General features: G+C 39.3%; 1 long non-coding RNA gene across 3 annotated transcripts; it reads right to left on the bottom strand.

The window, feature by feature from the left end:
- Positions 1-635: 635 nt before the first annotated feature.
- Positions 636-26,040, bottom strand: LOC125451867 (uncharacterized). Of its 3 annotated transcripts, XR_007247410.2 has the most exons (8): positions 25,807-26,040; positions 12,769-12,885; positions 11,745-11,813; positions 10,592-10,727; positions 10,110-10,184; positions 6,271-6,306; positions 2,392-2,640; positions 636-831 (listed from the first exon to the last, which is right to left on the bottom strand). It is a non-coding gene; the product is annotated as an uncharacterized LOC125451867 (long non-coding RNA). The 3 variants fall into 3 exon arrangements; XR_007247409.2 differs by lacking the exon at positions 10,592-10,727; XR_009445738.1 differs by lacking the exons at positions 10,592-10,727; positions 12,769-12,885.
- Positions 26,041-26,130: the final 90 nt, after the last annotated feature.

Here is a 26,130-nt window from a genome sequence, read left to right as displayed (position 1 = left end):
GGAAAAGTTGAAGGGAGATACGTGTGGAAAGTTCTTTACGCAGAGGGTGGTGGGTGCCTGGAATGCATTGCCAGAGGTGGTACAGGCAGGCATGATATCGTCATTTAATTCTCTGATGAAGGGTCTAGGCCTGAAACGTCAGCTTTTGTGCTCCTGAGATGCTGCTTGGCCTGCCGTGTTCATCCAGCTTCACACTTTATTATATCATCATTTAAGATGTATCTAGACAGATACATGAATGGGCAAGGAGCAAAGGGATAGAGATCCTTGCAAAATAGGCGACAGGTTTAGAGAGAGGATCTGGATCAGCACAGGCTTGGAGGGCCAAAGGGCCTGTTCCTGTGCTGTAATTTTTTGTTCTTTGTTCAAATGAACAAATTGACTTTTTCTTCATTTATATCTGTTATGTAATAGATGTGATGGCAGATTTTTCCTTCTGTTAACAAAATTGTTTTCAGCATTTTATGTTTTGATTCTGTTTTAGTTAGGAGCCTATTAATTTCACCTGTTTATCAGAAATAGATTAATTTAGCCCCCACACCTCAGCAGTTTGTGCATACAAGCGTTCCTTGTACAAGGCACTGATTTTAATGGTCTTAACAGGAACCAGTTCATTTCACTTAAAGAGAAACAAATTTTAAAAATAACTTCATTGCTTTATTACTTTAATGTACAACTTTTAATGAAAATTATTTTTAACTGGGTTTCATTACATCCCCTCATCTTCAGCAATCTCAGTTCACTCAAAAAATTTGTATAAATTATTTGAGTCTCAAGTGAAATTATAATCCATCAACTGTTCACAAGTAGCTCCTGCTGGAAAGTTTCATTCTGCAAAAAGTAACAACAGTATGGTTTCTTAATTATTTCAAAATAAAATGTAAAAATAACATTTCCACAAAAGCAGATTGAAAAAATATTAATAAAAACAAAATATTTCAATATCACTATTGGGATTCTTTTTAGACAGTTATATTAGGAATAATAAACCTTATTTTGCAGCACAAAGGCACTATTGTTTCAATGTGAATTCTAAAAATGCCTGTGTATCAAAGGCAATGAGCAGAATCCTCCCAGCCAGTCAATGACAGAAGCAATGGCAAGAAAGAAGGGAGATTGACAAGATCAGCAATGAGGACCCTGCCATGAGGAGCAAAATGTCCCATTTTCCAAATTAGTGTTTGAACAGCGAGATGAGATTTTTTGCTGGTGAGCAGTGAGAGGCCTATTTACATCATTAGGACCTTCAATTTTACCCATTCTCACCTCATTGAGATTCAATTTCCTGTAATCCCACTTCGTGGATAGAAACTAGGGGTGACAGTTTCCAACATCAGTCAGAACAGTTCACCTGGCGACTCCAGCTTACTGCTCAATCATTAACTTCTCAAAGCGTATTCCAAGGGCAGTGACTGAAAGCACCGTCCTGTACAGCAGGACCCCCAAATTCCCATCAGCAAAGCAGGCGCCAACAATTCTTCGTCTGGCATGCCTGGAGCAAAAAGAACTAAATGCTGGCCAGCTGCAGATTGCCAGCATTCAACCCGATGCATGAGTTTCAAAGTGGTGCCAGGAATCTTGGAGATCACAACAGTGTATAGTACTTCTGCCTAGAGCACTATGGGGCATGGTATAGATGTTATGAGGTGAGTTTGGAAAGATAGCATGAAAAATCATGCTAGAACTTGCAAGGAGAAATCCTCCACGACACTCCAAAATTGGCACAAAGGCAATTTCCGTAAGATTCAGCCCAATATTCCTAATGATCTTTTCAATGTTGCCTCTTTAACAAGCTAAAAATCGATAAAATTGAACAAGTTTTTTGAATGTGGTCATTAATTTAATCAATTTTATAGTGATTACTTGTCAAACAGCTATTTATCAATCAAGGGTATACTTGTCTCAAAACAAGAGATATAGCACATTGATACAAAATGCATCTCAAAATCTAACATATTGTAATGCACAATCCATTTTCACTTCAATGGTTAGGTTCAACATTAGACAATTCACATAACTGAATATTCAGTGATGTTGAGATCAATAAATTTGTTCAGTAATACTTCAGAGAAAATTGTATCTCCATCCAACCATGTTAGACTTGATGGAAGGATAATTTGTTGAAAACAGCTGAAAAGACAAAGTCTGCACTGAAAAGGAATGATGATGCTGTAAAGTTTAACTTCAGGTTGGACTGAAACTTACTGAACAAATTCCAATTGTTCTTGCGCAACACTACAGCCTATAGTGCTTATACAAAAATCCGTCTGGAAAAAGACTTTCCAGAACTATTCCCATAGTTGCAGAAGCAACATTATTTTCCAGAGTAGAATTCTCTAAGATGCATTCTATTTTCCCTACCATACTTTCTAGGTTAACCTTGTCACATACCATATGAAGTTGTTCAAAGGCAATGTGCTCCCAAAACATTTAGGTTGAATTTTTCATTTGAAATTCCAACGATTTAAGATATTTCCAAATCCTTTCTGCTGTAATTGGGTCTTTGAAGCTTTCCTAGATTCCAGTTCCATAACGCTCCAGTAGTAAATCCAGAAGATACTAAATAAAAGTATCCAACAACTACCATTCTTCAGTTAGATTGTTGGGTTTCAGTAAAGGACTCAGCAAGAGATGCAAAACCTTGAACAACATCAGTAGGAATTGGTTATTAACTGCAATCAACAGGAATGTACAATTTGTATTTCATTTATTTAAAAATCAGAATACCTGCATGTGATCAAAATTTTAGACAGACATAATTTAAGAACCAGTAGCAGGGGTAGGCCATACAGTTCCTGGAGTCGATTCCACCATTTAATCATATTGTGTCCAATCTTCAATCTCAATTCCATTTTCCTTTGTTTGCCTGGCAGTCCAAAAATCTGTCAATCTCAACCTTGAACATACTCAAAGACTGACCACTCAATCTACTAGGGTAAAGAATTCTCAAGATTCACAACCCTCTTAGAGTGAAGAAATTTCTCATCTCATTGCTAGATTGCTGCCCTCTTATTCTCAAACTATAACACATATGTACTATACTCCTGATGGGAAAAAAGCCTCTCAGCATCTGCCATATCAAATTCTCTCAGAATCTTGCACATTTCAATGAGATTATGTTTGATTCTTCTAAATTCTGAAGTACATAGGTATATTCTGCTTAAAATGGTACTTACCTAATCTGAGGAATCAACCAAGTGAACTTTTGGTGCATCCCTCTCCAAGTGTAATGTATTGAGGTTGCTGATGATCTAAAGGTGGGTTGAAATTTAGCCTTCCTCAGGTAGCACAACAAAAACTGTACACAGTACTTGGTCTTACCGAAGCCTTGAACAATGCATCAACACTTCCTTCCTTTTGTACTACAACTCCATTGTAATAAAGACCAACATGGCATTTGCTTTCCTAATGTTTGCGGCACTGAATGTTAATTTTCAGTGCTGTGTATCTAAACCACTCTGAATATTAGCACTGAGTACTATTTTTAATTCTTCCTATCAAAAATGAATAACTTCATATTTCTCCAATATTATAGTTGTGTGACCACCTTTTTGTCCACTCACTACTTTTGTCTACATCGTTTTGGTTCCTTGTCATCCTCACAGCTAACTTACAACATAGCTTTAGATCATCAGCAACCTCAATACATTAAACATAGTACCATGATCTAAATAATTAATATAGATTTTAAATAGCTGGTGCCCAAGTACTGATCCTTGCATCACCCACGAGAGCCTGCCAGCCTGAAAATGAGCCTCTCGTTTATACTGTCTTGTCTAGACTTTAATTAGAACATAGAACATTACAGCACAGTACAGGCCCTTCGGCCCTCGATGTTGTGTCGACCTGTCATGCCGATCTGAAGCCCATCTAACCTACACTATTCCGTGTACGTCCATATGCTCATCCATTAATTTTCTATCCATGCTAATATTTTATCTTCAAGACTTTTATTTTGTGCAATACCCTTTCAAGTGACCTAACTGAATGCTTTTTGAAATCTACTGACTCCCCTTCATCAACTTGTCTAGTTACATTCCCTCCCAAAAAAAAGAGATTTGTCAAGTACAACTTTCCTTTCATAAGACCATGCTAACTTTGCTTAATCGTATGATTTTTCTGAGCAGTCTGTCACCGATTTCTTAACTTTTGGCTTCCAGTAATTTACTCATTAATAGAATATGAAAAAGCTCTAGGACAAAGCGGGGTAAATCCTTATATGCGATGTAGAAGCAGATATGGTCATATTGAAGACATCAGTGAGACTCTAAAACATCTCAAAGACAAGTTGGCCAATGTTATTTTTCTCACCTTGTAGTCAGGCACTCCAGCAATGTTTAGAGGATATATTATGCAATGAGTCAAAATTTAATTTGAAGACGACACAAGATTTCACAAGGGCTACGTAGTAACTCAAAATGAACTAACTTGGTACAGAACACAACTAATTTCCCAGAATGATCCTGTGACAAAAAAACTTAGTGCTGCTGTTGCTTTCTTCTGTGTATGTGCTCAGGGCTTGTCTTATTTTTATGTAATCTGCACTAATGCATTCTTCCTAAATTGTAGGTTGTGGCCTAGATATGAATTTTTGGAGTTGTAAATCCCACAGCAGCAATGGTTGCAGTGAAGTTTGAACTGATTTATGGCAACAATGAGATTCCTTCAAAAACTTGCTTTTGTGTTACTGAGGGACATGGCTTCATAGGCTATTTGGAGGCCTTCCCATCAACTCTCTCACATTCCTCTCTCTCTAACCCCCACCCCTATATACCAACATCTCTCACAACACCAAAATGTTTACTCAGGGGGCCTCACAAATCTGAGGAACTAAAATTAGGTCACACAGAGAAAACGTCTGGGAGCACTGTTAGGAAGTACTTCACAGGTAAATTGATGCTTTTGTTGAGAGGGTCAATGGGGATCTATAAAGATACCTAACAAAGATGTGGCTGTTTTCTAGTGCCACCAAATTCCATTGCAGCCTCTTGCTAATTATTTTACTATAACTCCACCATATACAGCGCATAAGAAAAACATCTGTAGACATCCCACTCTGATGCATTTAGAGGGAGTTTCTCAAAAATTTAAGTATAAACAGAATCTCACAAAGCAAAGCCTTGACCCTAATAAAAAGCAGTCTCTGAAAAGAAGTCCAAATGGGTGACAAACATATTTTATTGAAAAAGGCAGTTTTGGATGTTTTTAACTATAGCACTTGCCCTTTTAGAAACCTCTTCTTCCTCCCTCATTCAGCAGTGACAATTATGTTGTTGGATACAGGCAGTCATGATTAGGGTATACATGAAGGAAATTAGGATAATGACTTCATCTGTCTAAATCAATTGCATTGTTATATTCTTTAAAGGTTAGACACATCATACCAGGAATTTCATGCAGATCAAAATAACTGGGCTAAAACTTTAAATTCAAAAGCATTTATCCCACCATGATTCTTCTTACTGGGATTACAGGATTTAGCTCTTGACTATAGAGACTAGGAAGTCCCAAGTTTGAACTGCACTATTTGCTGTTAACTATTTGTTTCATCCCTGGTGGTGGATTAATAAAAATTTTAGAAGAGCTTAAATGGTCCAGTCTCCCATTCTTGACTGCTCTACAGTCACACAATGCAAATGTATTTGTAGAAACTAAATGTTTGGCTGAGATGTGTTTCAGCCAAATGACATGCTGAATACCTTGGTGTCTAGAGAAAATCTCTGTTTAGGAGACAGAAGGGAAAGAAAAGTAAAATATTAAAAGATGTACTACCAAGTTAATACCTCAGATTTTTTTCAATATTATTGAATAAATATTAACCCAATCACTCCTAATTTTCTGAAAGAGAATGCAGATGAAAAATGAACAGGGAACACATGGAGATTATGATTAGCTGCTGGAAATCACCATATCTGAAGCAAGTATACAGGCAGAGTTCTCAAACCTTTTGCCACTGTTTTGCATATCATCTGGATGTATGGTCATGTTGAATTTGGTTCATTAAGAATTACAAGCGATTCAAACCTTCTGAATACTCTCAATAAAAAAAGAGAGAGTTAAATATCTTCCTCAAGCATTAGTTTGGGGAACCTGGTCAGCATGGACGAGTTGGACCAAAGGGTGCCGTATGACTCTATGGGAAATAATTCTCAAATCAACAATTTTGCAATTCCTTTTGGAATTTTACAGCTACAGGCTGAGATCACATCTGTTCATCTGAAAAATACTGACATTTCTTAAAAGTTGAGCTTAGATAAAAATTAAACTCACTGTATGGTAGTGGACTTCATAATCAGGCTCAAATAGCTGTGATCAACAACAGGAAAAAACGTTATTTTGGTATACCAAACAAGTTTTAAAATCAGAAAATATCAGCCATGCCACCATCGTAGGTCGAGCTATTTGTTCATAAAACTCTCCATTAGACTTACATTTTGCAAACATGCTCAGAGATAGGACTATTCCATAGGCTTCTCCTGCAGTAAACCTTGAGGTGCAAATGATTTTGAACAGGTTTATACTACAGTGCTTCAAACTGGTCTTACTAGTTCAACATGCTGTGTATACACTATAATTGAAGTTGTAAAGAGGAAAAGTTCCTGATTTAAGTATTTGATAATTAGAAAATCAAGACATGGAGAAACTCAAAGACCTGAATTTTTGCAAAAGCATACAAAAATGACATATGAAAGAGGCGGGTCATGGAGGGTTGCTTTTCAGACCAGAGGCCAGTGACCAGTAGTGTGCCACAAAGGTTGGTGACGTGTCCACTGCTTTTTTTGTCACTTATATAAATGATGTGGATTGAAGGAATGGTTAGTAAGTTTGGACACGATAGAAAAAAGTGGTGGATTAGTGGACAGTTAAGGAGGTTGTCTCAGAGTACAATGGGACCTTGATCAGATGGGCAATGGGTTGAGGAGTGGCAGATGGAGTTTGATTTAGATAAATGTGAGGGGCTGCATTTTGGTAAAGCAAATCAGGGCAGGACATAACACATCGCTTAATGTAGGCTCCTAGGGACTTTGGAGTGCAGGTTCATAGTTCCTTGAGTCACAGGTTGACAGTGTAGGGAAGGCATTTGGTACGCTTGCCCTTATTGGTTGATGCATTGAATATAGGAGTTGGTATGTTATATTGCAGCTGTACCAGACATCATTGTACCAGGAATCACTAGAGTCAGGGAGGGTCCCAGAGGACTGGAAAATCACTTTGGTAAAGAGAATAAAAGCATGGACTATTTTCTACATGGGGAGAAAATTCCAACGTCTGAACTGCAAAGAGACTTGGGAGTTCTAGTCCAGGATTCTGATAAGGTAAATTTGCAGGTTCAGTCAGTAGTGAGACTCCTGTTCTAAAAGGGAGCAATGCAAAAGATGGAAAATTACAGGCCAATTAGCCTAACCTCGGTTGTGGGTAAGATTTTGGAGTCCACTGTAAAGGATGAGATTTCTGAATATTTGGAAGTGTATGGTAAAGCAGGGCAAAGTCAGCATGGTTTCATCAAGGGGATGTCATGCCTGACAAATTTGCTAGAATTCTTTGAGGAAGTGACAAGCAGGGTAGACCAAGGAGAGCCAATGGATGTTATCCAACTGGATTTCAAGTAGGCCTTTGACAAGGTGCCGCACAGGAGGCTGCTGAGTAAGATAAGGGCCCATGGTGTTAGAAGCAAGGTGGATTGAAGATTGGCTGTCTGTCAGAAAGCAGAGAGTGGGGATAAAAGGGTCTTTCTTGGGATGACAGCCAGTGACTCGTGGTGTTCTGCAAGGATCAGTGTTGGGACCACAACTCTTCACTTTATACATTAATGATCTAGATGAAGGAACTATGGGCATTCTGGCTAAGTTTGCAGACAATACAAAGATAGGTGGAGGGCCAGGTAGTATTGAGGACGTGGGAAGGCTGCAGAAGTGTTTGGACAGGTTGAGAGTGGGCAAAGAAGTGGCAAATGGAATACAATGTGGGAAAGTGAGGTCATGCACTTTGGTAAGGAGAATAAAAGCATGGGCTATTTTCTACATGGGGAGAGAATTCCAAAGTCTGAAGTGCAAAGAGACTTGGGAGTTCTAGTCCAGGATTCTGATCAGGTAAACTTGCAGGTACAGTCAGTAGTCAAGAGAAAAATGCAATGTTGGCATTTATTTTGAGAGGACTGGAATATAAAAGCTGGGAAGTCCTACTGAGGCTTTATAAGGCTCTGGTCAGGCCACATTTGGAGTCCTATGTGGAGTCCTGGGCCTCATATCTCAGGAAGAATGTAATGGCCCTGGTGCCGGTTCAGAGGAGGTTCACGAGAATGGTCCCAGGAATGGAAAGCTTAACATATGAGGACTATCTGAGGACTCTGGGACTATACTCATGGGAATTTAAAAGGTTGAGGGGGCTCTGATTGACTGTTATGGAATACTGAATGACCTGGACAGAATGGATGTTGGGAAGAGGCTTCCATTGGTAGGAGAGACTAGTGTGCGGGAACAGCCTTAGAGTAAAGGGAAGACCTTTTAGAACAGAGATAAGGGTAAACTTCAGCCAGAGAGTGGTGAATCTATGGAATTCGTTGCCACAGAAGGCTGTGGAGGCCAGGTCATTGAGTACATTTAACAATGAGATAGGTTCTTGATTATAAAGAGGATCAAGGGTTACAGGGAGAAAGCGGGAGAATGGGGTTGAGGAACTTATCAGTCATGGTTGAATGGCGGAGCAGATCAATGGACCAATGGCCTAATTTCTGTTCTTATTTCTTATGGTCTTATAGTTTGGCATACAGTGTTCAATTCTGGTCTCCCTGCTACAGGAAAGATGTTGTGGAACTTGAAAGGGTGCAGAAAAAATTTACAAGAATATTGCCAGCTGTGGAGGGTTTGAGCTAGAGAGAGAGGGTGAATAGGCTGGGGCTATTTTCTGTGGAACAAAGACTGAGGGGTGACCTTGTCGAGGTTTATACAATCATGAGGGGCATGGATAACACGAATAGCCAAGGCCCTTTGCCCAGGGTAGGGGAGTCCAAGGTAGGGCATTGGTTTAAGGTGAGAGGGAAAAGATTTTAAAAGGGACCTAGGGGACAACTTTTCCACACAGAGGGTGATGCATGTATGGAATGAGCTGCCAGAGGAAATGGTTGAGGCTGGTGCAATTATAACATTTAAAAGGCATCTGGATGGATACATGAATAGGAAGGGTTTAGAGGGATGCTGGTAAATGGGACTAATTTAGGATATCTGGTCAGCATGAACGAGTTGGATCAAAGGTTCTGTTTCTGCGCTGTATATCTCTATGGCCAAGAATCGAAAGTCTCAGCCTCAAACATTGCAATCTACTACTTTTGTGGGGGCAAGGGGGACATACACCTTTCACGGATTCAGCTGCCCATACAAATTAGCAGTTTTCTCCACACATGGTCTTGGTAATATGGGTGTCTGATACACAAAGTGCAGAGATTAGACCTTGTAGGAATAAGTCAAAACTTTATGGAATAATCTCGACATCCAGTCTGCCCTTTTGGAAAGGCAATGTGCTTTTTTAGATAAAGTCCCAGGTCATCTATGGAGGAGGTCACTCAGTTTGGGAGCTTGGAGACAATTTGCAAGAGTCCGGAAGACTCCTGGGGATTTTAAGCATGGATGTGCATATTTGTTTTTCACAGTTCTAATGTCATTTTTGATGTTCTATCATTTTTAACAGTTCCAAGCATCAGGAGGAATTGTCAGATTAATTGTCAAGAGGAGCTGTCAAGGCAAATAAATGATGTGGCCTAAAACTGTCTGGACTGTTGAGAAATGTTATTACTTGCCAGTTCAATCTGATTGGGAAGGTGGGGTCTTGGATGAAATGCTTTTGGAGGTTTGGTGCAGACTTGATGGGCTCAATGACATTATCTGTAATGTAGGGATTTTGTGAACTCACTATTTTAGGCAATGATGTCAATGCATTTGGTGTAAACAACTGAAATTTTAACAAACAAATTTTTAACTTTGCTGGAAACTCAGAACACGTAGATATCCACATGATGTTTATATCAGATGGGTAAACGGCAAAGGTAATCGTCACAGTTCCAGCTGCAATATGTGCTAAGTTGCAAAGTTACCTTGTTCATTAACCATATTTACCTCTGTGATGGTCATTGCAAAATCAGTCTAACATTCATTCAGACAGCTACCAGAATATGTAGTCGTGGACATCATCTGTAATCAGGAACAAACATATATCCAAACATTTTCTAAACTTTTAACGCATTCAACACATTTTAATTGTAACATGCAACAGAAATAAAACTGACCATTTTCTCTGGGTTTCTACATTTTGGCTAACATAGTTAGGAAGATTCTTTTATTAGATGAGTGTGTTGGGGGCAAGGTCAGCATTTATTGTCAATCCCCAATTGCCCTTGGAAAGGGGATGGTGAGCCAACACTTTGAAGTGCTACAGTTTATTGGGAGTAGGCAAACCAATATAATTAAAGGGAAAAAAAACAGTTCCATCATTTGGATCCAGTGACAGTGAAGGAATGGCAATTATCCAAGACAGGAAATGTGTGTGATTAGCAGGGGAATTTGTAGGTGATGTGCTTCCATGCATTTGCTGCCCTTACCTTTCTAGGTGATAGGGGGCATGAGTGAGAAGATGTTGTTCAAGAGGCTTGGTAAGCCATTTTATGGCACAGACAAGGCGAACTGAAGAGTCTGTACAAGTCGATAACTCTTTGTCGATGGTAGACACTGTTGCCACTATGCAATGGTACAGGGAGAGAATGTTTAAAGGTAGGTGGGTGATGCACCTATCAAGCAGTTACTTTGGCATCAATGGTGCCAACCTTCTTGAGAGTTCTTAGAGCTACACTCATCCAGGCTCTTTTCCCCAACCTACAACAACAGAAGCTTCAAGCATGTGGATTCACCAAAATGAGGAACAGATAATTATTCTCTCTGTTGGAAGAGCTGATTAATACAGTTGGTTCTAAGAGAACATGATAGTTCCATTCTTCTGCGATCTCACATTATAAGAAAATCGCACAACAGCTGCTCCATTTAAACTAACTGAATCAGAATCACATTATAGCCCATAGAGATAAAGAAAATTTGCATTTTACAAATAGTAGTCTAAATTCTTCAATCGTGTTAAAGCCAATTCATGTTGAAGAAACACACGGTATATCAGAACCGACTATGGATTGTGACCAAACCATAAAGTAGAATATATCACCACTCTCACTTTAATTGCCATAATAATCCACTGTATTAGACTACATCACAAGTTACTCAAACAACCCAGGGACTATATAAACTAATATACTACAACATGGTTACCACAAAATAATCTTGCCTAATTGAAATGTAAAAGGTTTTTAAAGTTATCACAGAATCCCTGCAGCGTGGAATCAGGCCATTTGGCCCACTGAGACCACACTGACCCTTCAAAGAGTATCCCACCCAGACCACCTCCTTACCCTATTCCTGTAACCCTGCACACTATGGGCAATTTAGCATGGCCAATCCACCTAGTCTGTACATCTTTGGACTGTGGGAGAAAACTGGAGCACCCAGAGGAAACCCACAGAGTTATAGGGAAAATGTTCAACCTCCACACAGACAGTTACCCAAGTATGGAACTGAACCCATATCCTTGGTGCTATGATGCAGCAATGCTAACCACTTCTTATTTCCATCAATCACATCCTATTTTCGATCAATATTTCCATTTCTTAGGTTGGACCTTTGATACTACACACTGGGCAGAGTACTTACCACATCTATGAAGATGCCATCTGTGACATTGTCAGCAACTTCCTGCCTGGTTGGATGACGCAATTGGTCCTAACACAAAAGAAAATGTGGCAATATTTGGGAAAAATAAGAGTCCAGTGACATTATATTTAAATTTTTAAAAAGTGGGAAATCAATAACTAAGAAAACTTGGGACAAATCTAGATCGATTTTGCAGCTGAGTGCAAAGAAGGATCTCAAATCCCTGGTCTCTAAATGTATAATGTTACAATAAATAGGTTAAAAAAAAAAATCAATAAAAGCTATCTCCATATATCTTTCAAATATATCAAAAAAATGGCAAAACCAATTGGTATTCTTTCACTCCTATAACTCAGGTCCAAAATAACAATGTTTTATTTGCTTAAAAGTTTAATAGTTAACATGGTCATGTGGTTGCGCTGTTTCAGATGGTAGAACCAACATTCAACCAAAATACTCAACAAATTAGAAGAGAAACAATTAAACCTGACAGCTGACATTCCAGTAAAAGTTGCAGTGTTAAGCTGGCCAGGTGCTGGAATGGTGACATGTACCATCTTAGGGGAAGAAACTGCATGAGCACTGAGAGCCAGAATATGGATTATTTTGCAGGGGCACGTCCACAAACTTCATGCTGTTAGCACCAATCTGATCCACTCTTGCCATCCAATCCACTGCCAAGCTACAAGTATGTAATTTAAATGGATAGTGATGATTTGTTACTTCAAAAGTTGCATCTTTTGTTTCAAAAGATAAGTTTTGAGATGCAGAATATTTGATGCTGGAAACTCAGAATTAATAAGATATCCCCATTATACTGTCAGATGGGTAAACGGCAATCGTATTCATCATCATTCCAGCAATAATCCAATTCAAGTTAAATATAGACATTTTTGTTAGTTACATGCAATTAGAACATACCTTAAATAAGGCACTTTTCAAAGCTACCTAACAGCTTAAAAACAATTCTCCCTCTTGCAGGTCCTACGAATTATAAGGAATAAATATATATACACAATTTTACCTTCTTCTTATTCACCAAAACACCATTTCCATGGAAAAGGCCATTCCAATTAACTGTAAGTTTTTATCAGTGGTAATTTTCAAATTGTTGCTGGCATCTGATAAAGGTATTTGTCATCTGTAATTATTTATAACAGTATAAAGTTAATTAAGTCATGACTTTAAGGTTTCAGGTTTAAACAAAATGTACAGCGAAAACAATTGGTCTCTTAAAAGCTGATGGACCTGTTCTGCTTTTCTAGAACATCAGAAAACACACAACACCAGGTTATAGTCCAACAGATTTCTGTGAAAACACAAGCTCTCAAACTGTAGCCCCCTCGTTCTAAATAAACCTGTTGGACTATTACCTGATGTCATGTGATTTGTGACCCTGTCCACCCCAGTTCAACACCGGCACTTCCACAGCATTTCTAGAATGTTCTGCTTTTATTTCATAGTTTTACTTGCATTATTCCAATGCAACATTGATGACAGACAACAGGAGGCTGGAAAAACACAGCAAGCCAGGCAGCATCTGGAAGAAAGGAGCAGTCAACATTTTGGGTATAACCCTTCTTCAGGACTGGATGTGGGGACAGGGCAAGCTGCAGATAAAGATGAGTGCGGGGCGGGGGGGGGTGGAGTTGGAATCGTGGTGATAAGTGGACACTGTAGTAAGTACGACGTGGTTGGACGATGGGAGGAATGAATCCAGTTGGTGGCTAGAAGGGAGAGTCAGAAGGTGAAATGGAAGGGAGGTGGTGGACTGGAAGGGGGGGTCCGAGGCGATGGGTAGGAAGGTCATTTGAAATTGGAAAACTCAATGTTGAGTCCTCCAGGCTGTAGGGAGCCCAGGCAGAAGATACAGTGTTGTTCTTCGTAAGTGCGTTACAAGTCACTGTGAAGGAGGCCGAAGATGGACATGTCAGAGGGGGAGTGGGGCAAGGAGTTCAAATGGATGGTGACCGGGAGGTTAAGTCGGTGAAATGGTCCCTAGTCTACGTTTGGTCTCACTGACATAGTGAAGACCGCATCGGGAACACCACATGCAATAAACTAGGTTGGAGGAGATGCAGGTGAAGCTCTGCCTCACTTGGAAGAAGTGATTAGGGCCCTGAATGGAGGTGAGGCAGGTGGTGTGTGGGCAGGCGTTGCATCTTTTACAGTTACAGGGAAGGTACCAAGCAGGTTGTTGTGGTTAGTGGCGAGTGGGGCATGAACTAAACAGTGGCAGAAGGCAGAGAAGAATGGGGAGTGGAAGATGTTCCGGGCGGTGGGGTCTAATTGGAGCTGACAGAAGTGTTTGAGAATGACACATTGGATGCGGAGGCTGGTTGGGTGGAAAGGGAGGACAAGGGGGACCCTATCTTTATTGCGTTTTGGACGGGGAGGGAACATTGTTTGAAAAAGGCACATATCCGGGATGCTTGAGAGTAGAACACCTCCTCATCGCAGCAGATGCGATGGAGATGGAGGAATTGGGAAAAATGGGATGGAGTTTTTGCAGGATACAGTCTGGGAGGTGGTGTAGTCTGGGTAGCTATGGGTTTAACGTAAATGTTGGCCCGGATATGGAGAGGTCAAGAAAGGGGAGGGAGGTGTCTGAGATAGACCATGAATTTAAGGGTGGGATGGAAATTGTTAGGGCAGACATCCGGGAAGCTCCTGATCAGGGCAGATGTGACAGAGACGGAGGATGGACATCTAGAATGCTTGGGAGTAGTACGTCACCTTGTCATAGCAGATACGATGGAGACTTGTCCACGCCTCCTCCAGTGTTGCAGAGACTCACAATGTAAATTTGAAAAATGTAAAAGATGCAACATCTGCCTATGCACCACCTCCCTCACCTCCATTCAGGGCTCTAAACACTCCTTCCAAATGAGACAGAGCTTCACCTGCATCTCCTTCAACCTAGTCTATTGCACCCGGTGCTCCAAATGAGGTCTTCTCTAAATCAGTGAGACCAATTGTGTACTAGGTGACCATTTCACTGAGCATCTTTGCCTGGCCCATAACAGCCAACCTAACCTCCTGGTCACCCCCCATTTCAACTCCTTGCTTCACTCTCCCTCCGCGATGTCCAACCTCAGCCTCCTCCAGTGTCGCAGCAAATCGTAATGCAAATTTGAAGAACGCCTTATCTTCTGCCTGGACACCCTACAGCCAGGAGGACTCAGCATTGAGTTCTCCAAATTCAAATGACCTACCCACCCATCCCCCAGCTTCCCCTCCAGCCCCACCTCCTCCCTTCCATTCCACCTTCTGACCCTCCCTTCCAGCCATCAACCAGGTCGTAGCTACTACTAGTGTCCATGTATCACCACTATTCCACCTCCACCCTCCCCCACCTTTATCTGCAGCTTCCCCTACCCCACGCAGTCCTAAAGAAGGGTTATACCGAAACATTGACTGCTCCTTTCCCGCAGGTGTCATCATGAATCATGTTAAGAGCTGCATGATCTAATTTAGATGATAAACTGGCCCTTGCCATGGGGGCATCATGGTTAGAGCTGTCCAGTGGGCCTGATCATGCCCTTGTTCTCCAAAGAAACAAGAGAGAATGCTCCTTTCCTCCAGATGCTTCCTGGTTTGCTGTGTTCTTCCAGCCTCCTGTTTGTCTACCTGGGTTGCAGCATCTGCTTTTTTTTTGTCTCTCTCAACATTGACGATACTTGGTCTTCAATGTCAAATGTGCAAGGTCAGTAAATTTTAATAAAATGGTTATATGGACATGTATTGATTATCAATTTAAAGGCCTAAATTTGTTCAGCACATTGAATATGCCTTAGCCAAACAGTTCTCTACAGCAACATTGCAAAAAAAAACATGTTTATGAAGTTGTAACTGTTCATGTTTTTCAAAGCAAATACATTAAAATTGTAGGTTTCACCAAACAAGAGTGACCTGAGCAAATGAAAGGAAGATCATTTTAGCAGTTAGGTCTGTGTGCATAAAAATTAATGGACCTATTCCGCACTTTCAGAAGCTCTGCTTTTACTTCATGGTTTTGAAATGAAGTTTTGCACTGTTGAGTACGAAGTGCTCAACACTGGATAGAAAAAAGAAGAGCAATAAAAATACTCCAGAAACAAGTTGGAAGCAACCTAGGAAGTTTGGAATAAGTGTTCAATATATTCACTAACTGCAGACCAGCAAAATAAAACACTTAGAATGTTTATAATGCATTTTAATAATAACAATGTTCTGGTCAAGTCGTGTTTTGAGTGCTAGAAAAGGTTTACAACAAAACGAGAGTCATATTCTAGGACTGAGAAGCAGCAATGCACAAAAAGTCATGGAGCTGATCCCTTATGTTGCACAAGTTATAAAAAATACTAGGCAAACATGGGGATTTTCAGCCCTGAAATAGGAGGTACAATTCATCGTAGCAGTATAAGATATTGAAGGAAACAAAGTAAATTTCCACTGTTACCTTAACAGAAACAAAAGTTCAAACATGTAAAAAGGGTACATACTTGGCAACACCTTTCTTCTACAAGGTAATTCACATCGAAGTAAAAACAGTTGAAATACAAGGATACTTTTCAAAAATCATGCACAATTAGGTAATTATGAATGGAAGGTAATTTATTTAAAGAGATGCTCATTATAACCAAATAATAGAAAAACTAACTGGTACAATGACATATGCAAATATGTTAAAAGATTAATAATCAACGTACAAAGGTCATGGCTTCACAGCATGATAGCAGTAGTCCCAATTCAACCAGTCACATTTTCATTGCAAGTTCATTTCAAGACTTTGACCCACACAAAATTTATGATACCAAAGACAGAGACAACTAAACAAAAGACTAAACAGAATTAAGTCTCTGACCACTAACATTCTCTCTTCTGTTTCTTTGGAGAACAAGGGCATGGTCAGGTCTACTGGACAGCTCTAACCATGATGCCCCCATGGCAAGGGCCAATTTATCATCTAAATTAGATCATGCAGCTGCTAACATGATTTATGATGACACCTGCAGTAGCTAGTCTAAGAAACAATCCACATTTTTGTAGCCCAATTTATCATTTATAGACATTTCAATAATTATGACTCAATTTTGTTTTTAATGTACAATACCTAACTGAAGCAATTTTAAGATTTTGTGCAAAGTAATTATCTTAAGCATCACTAGATGACAACTAATTAGGCAAGTGAGCACCAATTATTTTCTTAAAATGCAACTGTTGGTTTGATAAACAGGAAGATTCATTACATTTAGACACATGTTTATTTCACATTTAAAAAAGCAGAGGACTGGAAACAAGTATTGAGGGGATCAAAACTAAAAAGCAGAAAACTTATGTTAAATTTGTACAAAACCTTGGCTAGATGAAAGATTTCAAAAGAAACTTCTTTACCCAGTCAGCAATTGGATTGTGCAACTGTATACCACGATCAGTAAATATAAAAAATTAGTATAAGTGCATTTAAGAAGAAGATAAATAAGCTTATGGGAAAAAGAAGAAATATAACCATTTGATAATAGAGGGGAGAAGGTGCATGTGGGCTCAGATGTCACATAAAATTTGGATGGAACCACTGGGTCAAATGCCATGTTACCGTAAATATTACATGATGTTATTTATCCTTTGTTAGTCAATTTGAATTAGGGTTTTGCTTTCAAATTCCTCCAAGGTCAGATACTTCCCTATTTCTGTCTTTTCCTCCAGTTGTACATCTCTCTGAGTTCATTCAATTCTGATCTCCGAACATCTTCAATAATGATTGCTCCATGATAGGTAGTCATGCTTCAGCTTTCAAGGTGCTCAAGCTCTGAAATTTCCCCACTAAACCTCTCTAGTTCTTTTGCTAAACTATCTTTTTATCAACTGTAATAATCTACCGACATAATCTGTTTATGTGGCTGATTATAAATTTTGTTTACTAATGCTGCTGTGAAGTACTTTGAAATGTTTTATGACATTGTATTTAATGTCATTTACTGAAAATCAATTCTACATCCCATCTGCATGGGTGGATGTGTTACATAGTGGAATAGTTTTAGATTTTTTTTCTGAAATTTATTCAATCAATTTAAGCCTATCACCAACAATATTGGTCCAAGGAGTTCTATTGCTATTGTTCAGTTTAAAAACTGAGCTATATGCAACGGTTTTGTTCTGAAAAAGCCTAATCAGAAAACAACATCTTTAACATAACACAAGATCTTAGGCTCTTCGTGGGAGCTTTACGAAAAGAAGTTTGACACTGACCCACTTAAGGATATAGTGAGGCAGATGGTCAATAGCTTGATGAAACAGTAATTACAAATTACTTGAATGAATAAAGAGGGGTAAAAAGTCAGAGGTGTAGAGAGGAAACTTGTGTTCTAAGGGCCGTGTCTGCTGACACCATGACCACCAAATGCTTTAGTCAGAAGAAGTCCTGAATTCTCAGAAGGTTGTTGGTCAGTAGGAAATTGCAAAGATAAGGAGAGATGAAGCCATGGAGGGATCTGAAAGCAATGATAAAAATTTTAAGATCTCTGTTGTACTTAACTGTAAGCCAGTTGGTAGACTGAAGATGAATTAACAGGATTCAGTGCAAGTTAAAATGGGCAGCAAGAATTTGGGTTAATATCAACGTTAGGGATAGAACATGAGTGGCTGGCCAGCAGTACATTGCAAGAAGTTCAGAAATAATAAATGCAGGCATGAGATTTTTGGAAGTAGATGAGTGGAGGCAAGATGAAGTTTGGCGATACATTCCTGGTATTGGATGAAGACTATCCTACAATCAGGAGGGCATCATATACTAATACTGTAAATTGCAACTTTGGCTTAAGATTTATTTTATTGTAACAAATCTAACTGACTCAGGTTATACAGGTTTCAAGAATAAAGATAAACTGATGTTCATGACTCCATGCTCCAGAGTCCTTATACTTGGAAGAATTCCTTAGTGCTGCAAATATTTTCTGCATGTTCTACTTTCTCTATGATAGGCAACTTTGCTGTAGTTTTTTATAAAATATGTTTTGAATGGCCTATATACCTGGACAAACATCAAGGATATATGGATTATATCTTAGAAACCAAACACAAAATTCATAAATTTTTCAGACAGAGGAAATTAAAAAGCTCGAGACTTTGAGGAGAGATAGAGATGCCATTATTAACCCATTGTTAAGGAGAGCAATCTTAGATCCAGTATTTATGAAAGAAATTAGGGAATGATTGTACGTTGAAAATACTAAGTGGTTGCAAACAGGAATTGATAGATCAGAGATAATGGGAATTGCGAATGCTGGAGAATCCAAGATAACAAGGTGTAGAGCTGGATGTTATGTAAGCAACATTTCTCTGATTAGTTTTCCAACAGCCCTAATCTTTTGACTTTTAATATTCAAGTTCTACTCTCAAACATTGTTTATTGGATTATTATCTGCAGTGTAGAGCTTACAAAAGGGATCCTCTAATATTAATTAACCTATTTAAAAATTGGTTTTTAAATCCTACTGATACTTCATTACAAAGTCAGACTCTGTGCTTTCAAGCAGCCCTTTGGTCTTAAGGCCATAAGACATAGGCCATTTAAATCATGGCTGACAGGCATTTCAACTCCACTTCCCTGCATTCTCCCCGTAGCCCTTAATTCCTTGCGAGATCAAGAATTTATCGATCTCTGCCTTGAAGGCATTTAACGTCCCGGCCTCCACAGCACTCCGTGGCAATGAGTTCCACAGGCCCACCACTCTCTGGCTGAAGAAATGTCTCCTCATTTCAGTTTTAAACTTACCCCCTCTAATTCTAAGGCTGTGTCCACGGGTCCTAGTCTCCCCGCCTAACGGAAACAACTTCCCAGCGTCCACCCTTTCTAAGCCGTACATTGTCTTATCAGTTTCTATTAGATATCCCCTCAACCTTCTAAACTCTAATGAATACAATCCCAGGATCCTTAGCCGTTCATTGTACGTTAAACCTACCATTCCAGGGATCATCGTGTGAATCTCCGTTGGACACGCTCCAGCGCCGGTATGTCCTTCCTGAGGTGTGGAGCCCAAAATTGGACACAGTATTCTAAATGCGGCCTAACTCAAGCTTTATAAAGTCTCATAAGCACATCACTGCTTTTATTTTCCAACCCTCTTGAGATAAACGACAACATTACATTCGCTTTCTTAATCACAGACTCTACCTGCAAGTTAACTTTTAGAGAATCCTGAACCAACACTCCCGGACCCCTTTGTACTTCTGCTTTACGAATGTTCTCACCACTTAGAAAATAGTCCATGCCTGTATTCTTTTTTACCAAAGTGCAAAACCTCGCATTTGCTCACGTTGAATTTCATCAGCCATTTCCTGGACCACTCTCCTAAACTGTCTAAATCTTTCTGCAGCCTCCCCACCTCCTTAATACTACCTGCCTGTCCACGTATCTTTGTATCATTGGCAAACTTCGCCAGAATGCCCCCCATCCCTACATCCAGATCGTTAATACATAAAGTGAACAGCGGCAGCCCCGACACTGAAACCTGCGGGATACCACTTGTCACCCATTGCCATTCCAAAAAAGACCCTTTTATCCCAACTCTCTACCTTCTGTCAGACAGCCAATCCTCAATCCAAGCCAGTAGCTCATCTCGAGCACCATGGGCCCTCACCTTACTCAGCAGCCTCCCATGAGGCACCTTATTAAAGGCTTTTGGAAGTCTAGATAGATAACATCCACTGGGTTTCCCTGTTCTAACCTACTTGTTACCTCTTCAAAGAATTCTAACAGGTTTGTCAGGCACGGCCTCCCCTTACTAAATACATGCTGACTTGTTCTAACCCGACCCTGCACTTCCAAGAATTTAGAAATCTCATCCTTAACAATGGATTCTAGAAATTTACCAACAATTGAGATTAGGCTAATCGGCCTATAATTTTCCATCTTTTGCCTTGATCCTTTCTTAACCAAGGGGGTTACAACAGCAATTTTCCAATCAGCTGGGACTTTCCCAGATTCCAGTGACTTTTGAAAGATCACAACCAAAGCCTCCGCTATTTCCTCAGCCCAAAGGCTTGCTTATACAAGGTCAAAAATCACAAAGCACCAAGTTATACTCCAATAGGTTCATGTGGAATAGGTTCAACAGGAAACAAGCATTCGTAGTTTTGCTCCTTCTTCAGGTGGTAGTGAGAGAGCTGGCAACACACACAATTTATAGGCAAAAGATCAAAGGGTCATAGAACTGATGTGAATGTATCGAACAAACAGCCATCTTTGGTTTGTTCAAAACACTTGCATCAGTTCTACAACCCTGTGATCTTTTGCCTGTAAATTGTGTCTGGTGCCACCTCTCTCAATGACACCTGAAGAAGGGGTGACACTCTGAAAGCTCGTTGTCTTCAAATAAAACTTTTGAACTGTAACCTGGTGTCGTGTGATTTTTTGACCTTGTCCATCCCAGTCCAACATCAGCACCTCCACATCATTGCTTATATGACTACTAGAAAACTATCCAAATTAAACACTCAGAGTAACAGTTAGCAACTCTAACAATATTATGCAATCTTTTAAATGATTAAAATTATGAATAAAATATAACTTCGAATAACTTCTAGATGTTCCAGTGCTTGATTCATAATTAGTACGGAAATAATTACAAAGGTTAACAATGTCAATGAGAGGAACTGAACACAGAAATATTGAAATGAAGAACAGGAGTAGATCATTCGGCCCTTCAAGCCTGTTCTATCATTCAATAGGATCATAATGATCATTCAACCCACTACCCTTTTCCCGATTTCACCCCATACCCTTTAATTTCTTTAGTACTAAAGAACTATATATATATATCTCCTTTCTGAAAACTGAAACTGTTTTGGCCTCAACCACTTTCTGTGGAAGAGAGTTCTACTTGACAATCTCTGGGTGAAACGTTTTCTTCTCATTTTAGTCCTAAATACCTGCCCATTTCCTGAGACCATGAGCCCTGGTTCCAGACTCCTGAATGGGCTTGAAAGGATGTAGAAAGGATGTCAGCTCTTGTAGAGGAGTCTAGAACTGGCAGCCACTCTTAAAATTAAGGGTTATTCTTTTAGGGCAGAGGTGAAGAGAATTTTCTGGAAGGTTGAGAGACTTTGGAACTCTGCCTCAGAAGGCAGAGGAACTGTGATCATTAAAGCAGAGGTAAATAGATTCTTGGGAATTGAAGTTTATCAGAGAGGTAGATGGGAGTGCGGAATTCAATCACTCACAGATCAGCCTTGATCTACTGAATGGCTGAGGAACCTCGAAGGCCTCAAAGACCTACTTCTGCTCGTAATTCATATGGTCACAATGTCCCCTAAGGGACTTTATCAGTAGTCTTCGGAAAACTCAAATGGTCCCCATCCATTGGTTGTCCCTCATCAATGGTACAAAAAAAACTCCAATTTGTCAAACACAATTTCCCATCTGTAAATCCATTCTGGCCTTGCCTAACTTTATCATTCTTTTCAAACATCCGTTTATTACATCCCTTATAATATATTCAAACACCTTCCCTACTATTGACATTAAACTAACAGGCCTGTAGCTAACAGGTCTCCATTCTTTCTCCCTCCTTCTTAAATAGTGGGGTTGTATTTGCTATTTCCAGTCTGAGGGAACTTTTTTCAGAATCTGTACAATTTTGAAAGATAACGATCAATGCATCCATTATCTCTCCAGCCCCCTCCAACATTCTAGGATGAAGATCATTTGGTACACGGGATCTATCGACCTTAAAGTACAACCTCTTTGATAACACTAAATTTTATTTTCCTCCATTTCACAAATCCCTTGATCACTCTGTATATCTGAGACTTTCTGTACCTTCTTCTGTGAAGCCAGAAACAAAATGAGGGTTTTCTTCCTCCTCGGTTTCCCTCTTTTCCACTAATAAACTTTTCCGTCCCCATTAGTAATTAATCTGTATTTGTCCCAGCTAATTTTTTCCTTTTCACATACCTAAAAAAGTTTTTACAGTTCACCCTCAACGGTTTGTATTCACACTCTCTTTTCTCTTCCTAAATCAGTTTCTTGATCTCCTTTGCTGGGTTCTAAATTTCTCTGAATCTTCACACTTACTACTTTTTCTGCTATCCTCAGAAATCACTTCCTCCGACCTAACACAACTTTTAACTTTATTCATTATCGTTATTGATTCATCCCTTTAGGCATTTGTGCCTTAGGATGAATACACATCTGTTCTTTAAGTACTAGCCATTGACTGTGTATCAACAAATATTTTACTGCATTCTCCCAATCCAACATTCCCAACTGCCCCTCATACCTTCATAATTTCCTTTGTTTAGATTTAAGGTCCTTGTTTGAGAATGAACTGCATCACATTAATACTTAATCTGAAATTCCACCATATTATGGTCACAAGATTATTAACTCACCCTTTCTCATTACACATTAAATCCAAAATAGCCCGACACCAAAGTCGGCAACACAATGTACTAATCCAGAAACTCATCTCACACTCCAGGAATTAATCCTCCACAGCATCAGTGCCCCACTAATAACCCAGTTTGTGTGTACACTGAAGTTGTCCATTATTACAGTATTTTCAACACTGCATTGCTAATTTCCTTGATTATACTGAGCACATTCACAGTACTTATCTGTTGTTCTCTTTCTTAGCTCCACCCTAACCTGATTCTACACCAAGATGATCACTTACTCATGCAAGGATCTTGCCCCTATAAAAAGTGCTACCCACCTTTTCCTTTTTGCAAATCCTTCTTAAAGGCTGAATATCCCTGAATAATCAGTGCTCAATCTTGATCACTCTGTAGCAGTCTCCATTACTGCAATTACATTACACCAATTTTCCTTAATTTGTGCATTCAAGCCAGGACCTCCAGCATCTGCGGTTCCTATTATCTCTGATATATCTATTCCTGTTTGCAACCACTTAGTATTTTCAACGCACAATCATTCCCTAATTTCTTTCATAAATACTGGATCTAAGATTGCTCTCCTTAAAAATGGGTTAATAATAGCTTCTCTATCTCTCCTCAAAATTTCTAGCTTTTTAATTTCCTCTGTCTGAAGAATTTATGAATTTTGTGATTGGTTTCTAAGATATAATCCATATATCCTTGATGTTTGTCCAGGAATAAAGGCCATTCAAAACATATTTTATAAAAAAACTACAAAGTTGCCTATCATACAGAAAGTAGAACATGCCGAAAAAATTTGCAGCACTAAGGAATTCTTCCAAGTATAAGGACTCTGGAGCATGGAATCATGAACATCAGTTTCTCTTTATTCTTGAAAACTGTATAACTGAGTCAATTATATTTGTCACAATAAAATAAATCTTAAGACAAAGTTGCAATTTACAATGTTAGCATCTGATGCCCTCCTGATATAAGATAATATCTTCATCCAATACCAGGAATGTATCGCCAAGCTTCATCTTGCCTCCACTCATCTACTTCCAAAAATCTCATGCCTGCATTTATTATCTCTGGTTTTCCTACAATTACTTTATCTTACTTGGCCTTAACTTAATAGACTTTACAGCTGTTGGTAAACCTGACTAGCAGTGATAAATTTGAGTAATACATAACAAACTTTATTATTTGCAATAAACCTGACTTAAAGCATCTCTTTCCCCCATGCACTAAATTCCCACTTTAACCTTATTTGCTAATCACTTGAAGTACATCTCACTCAGGTTTAGTCTCCTGACCATGATCCCCTATTGACTGTATAGTTTGAAAAGCCTGACTCTGGATATAGAGTATCAGGTACAGGGAATCAATTAACTTTCAGTTCCATTAACTTCTGATGTACTCCTTTCCTACAAATAACAGTTTCTTTCCATTTTGAATCTTGATAGTCTGGTGGTTCTTCAGTATTCCTGGAAAATGTTTACAACTTCCTCAGAGAAGACAAGCTCAATAAAAATGCTTAGTTTCACTGTCACTTCCTTATTCCCTGTTATAAATTCTGTTTCTGTGGTGGGACCACATTTGTCTTTGCTTTCTTTCCTATTTTCTTACAAATCTGTAAAAGCTTTTACAACCCATTTTTGTTTCTTGCTAGTTCAGGTTCAGATTGTTCTTTCTTTTTCAGCTTCTAACTTGGACTTTTGTTGATTTATAAAAATGCCCCCAATCCTCAAGTTTACCAATTTTTTTAAAAAACAACTTTTTCAGCCTTTGCCTTTGAACTGTGGACAGAAATATTAACTTTGGAGTTCCATGACCTAACTGGTTTTGGCTTATTGTCAGGTGAGTTGACAACCGAGTACAACATTTGTCAATGATAAATTTGCTTGATAAAGTTTTAATAATTGAATCGCTAGTTTGTTTTAGTCTTTTGGGACAGGAAATAAATTCTCAATTCCTAAATGAATGAGACAGCACATCATTCAAAATATGCTAATGCACACAATGCCAGCTGGGAATACAGTACTGGTTTCCTCATCAAGATGGTTGACAATGGAAAATTCCACAGAAGTTGACACAACTATGTTGCTGAAAAAGTGACAATAAGATGTACCTGCCAGAGTCAGCAGTTTTAACAGAGTAAATAAATATTCGGAAAAACTGTAATAAAGTTGTACAAACAGACAGATGTATTGGGATTTTCGTAGATTATCTGGTCTCTCAAGAACTGATTTTGATATCAGTGGTGTGTGGGGAATTAAACAAAAAGGATAATATTCAAATAAAATTATTTGATCTCCAAATTACTTGATTACCCTCTGAACTATTCAATGCTTGCAAATTTAAATTCAGGAAACTGTTCGTTAATAAACCTGCATTTAATAGTTTCCATGTGCTTTATATTATTCACAGGATACAGTATATTAATATTAATCAATCAGAAACACAGTGTGTGGGAAATTGCCTTTCACATTTCACTAAAAGGAAAGAAAGGGCCATTAATCTGGCAGTATCTCTTGCCAGATCAGTTTACAAAGTCATTAGATACTGACTGAGCTATATCTTAACCAAGTTTACAATTTAAATCGAGCCACAAGTTGGACGTGACGTGGCCTATTTCTCCTCTGTAAAATGGCTGGGTTAGTTGAAAGCAGGCCCTCCCCCACATCCCAGAACAGTGATTTACCCGCTCTTTCCGCATCCATGGGGAGTTCTCCCGCTCTCCCTCTCCGACGCTCACAACCGGGCTCTCAAGAGCAAACTGCTTCCCCTCCGGCCTGTAACTGTCAGGGCACGGTTTATCCCCGAGCCAGAGCCGACCACAATACACTCCACATGCGGAGAAGCGATTCTTGTAGCCATTATTCGTCCTCCTCCTCGGGGCCAAGCAAAAACACGAGCCCGTCTCCGGCCGCGCGCGCCTGTGTCCCCAGCGGGGACGCGCGGCATACGCTCGTGCCTCAGAACAACGTCAGAAATCATAAACGGCAGAAACGGTTTATTACTGATG

The sequence above is a fragment of the Stegostoma tigrinum genome, chromosome 5, assembly GCF_030684315.1.
Source record: "Stegostoma tigrinum isolate sSteTig4 chromosome 5, sSteTig4.hap1, whole genome shotgun sequence".
Lineage (NCBI taxonomy): Eukaryota > Metazoa > Chordata > Chondrichthyes > Orectolobiformes > Stegostomatidae > Stegostoma > Stegostoma tigrinum.
The sequence above is the reverse complement of the archived record's forward strand: the minus strand, read 5'-3'. Positions and strand labels throughout refer to the sequence as shown.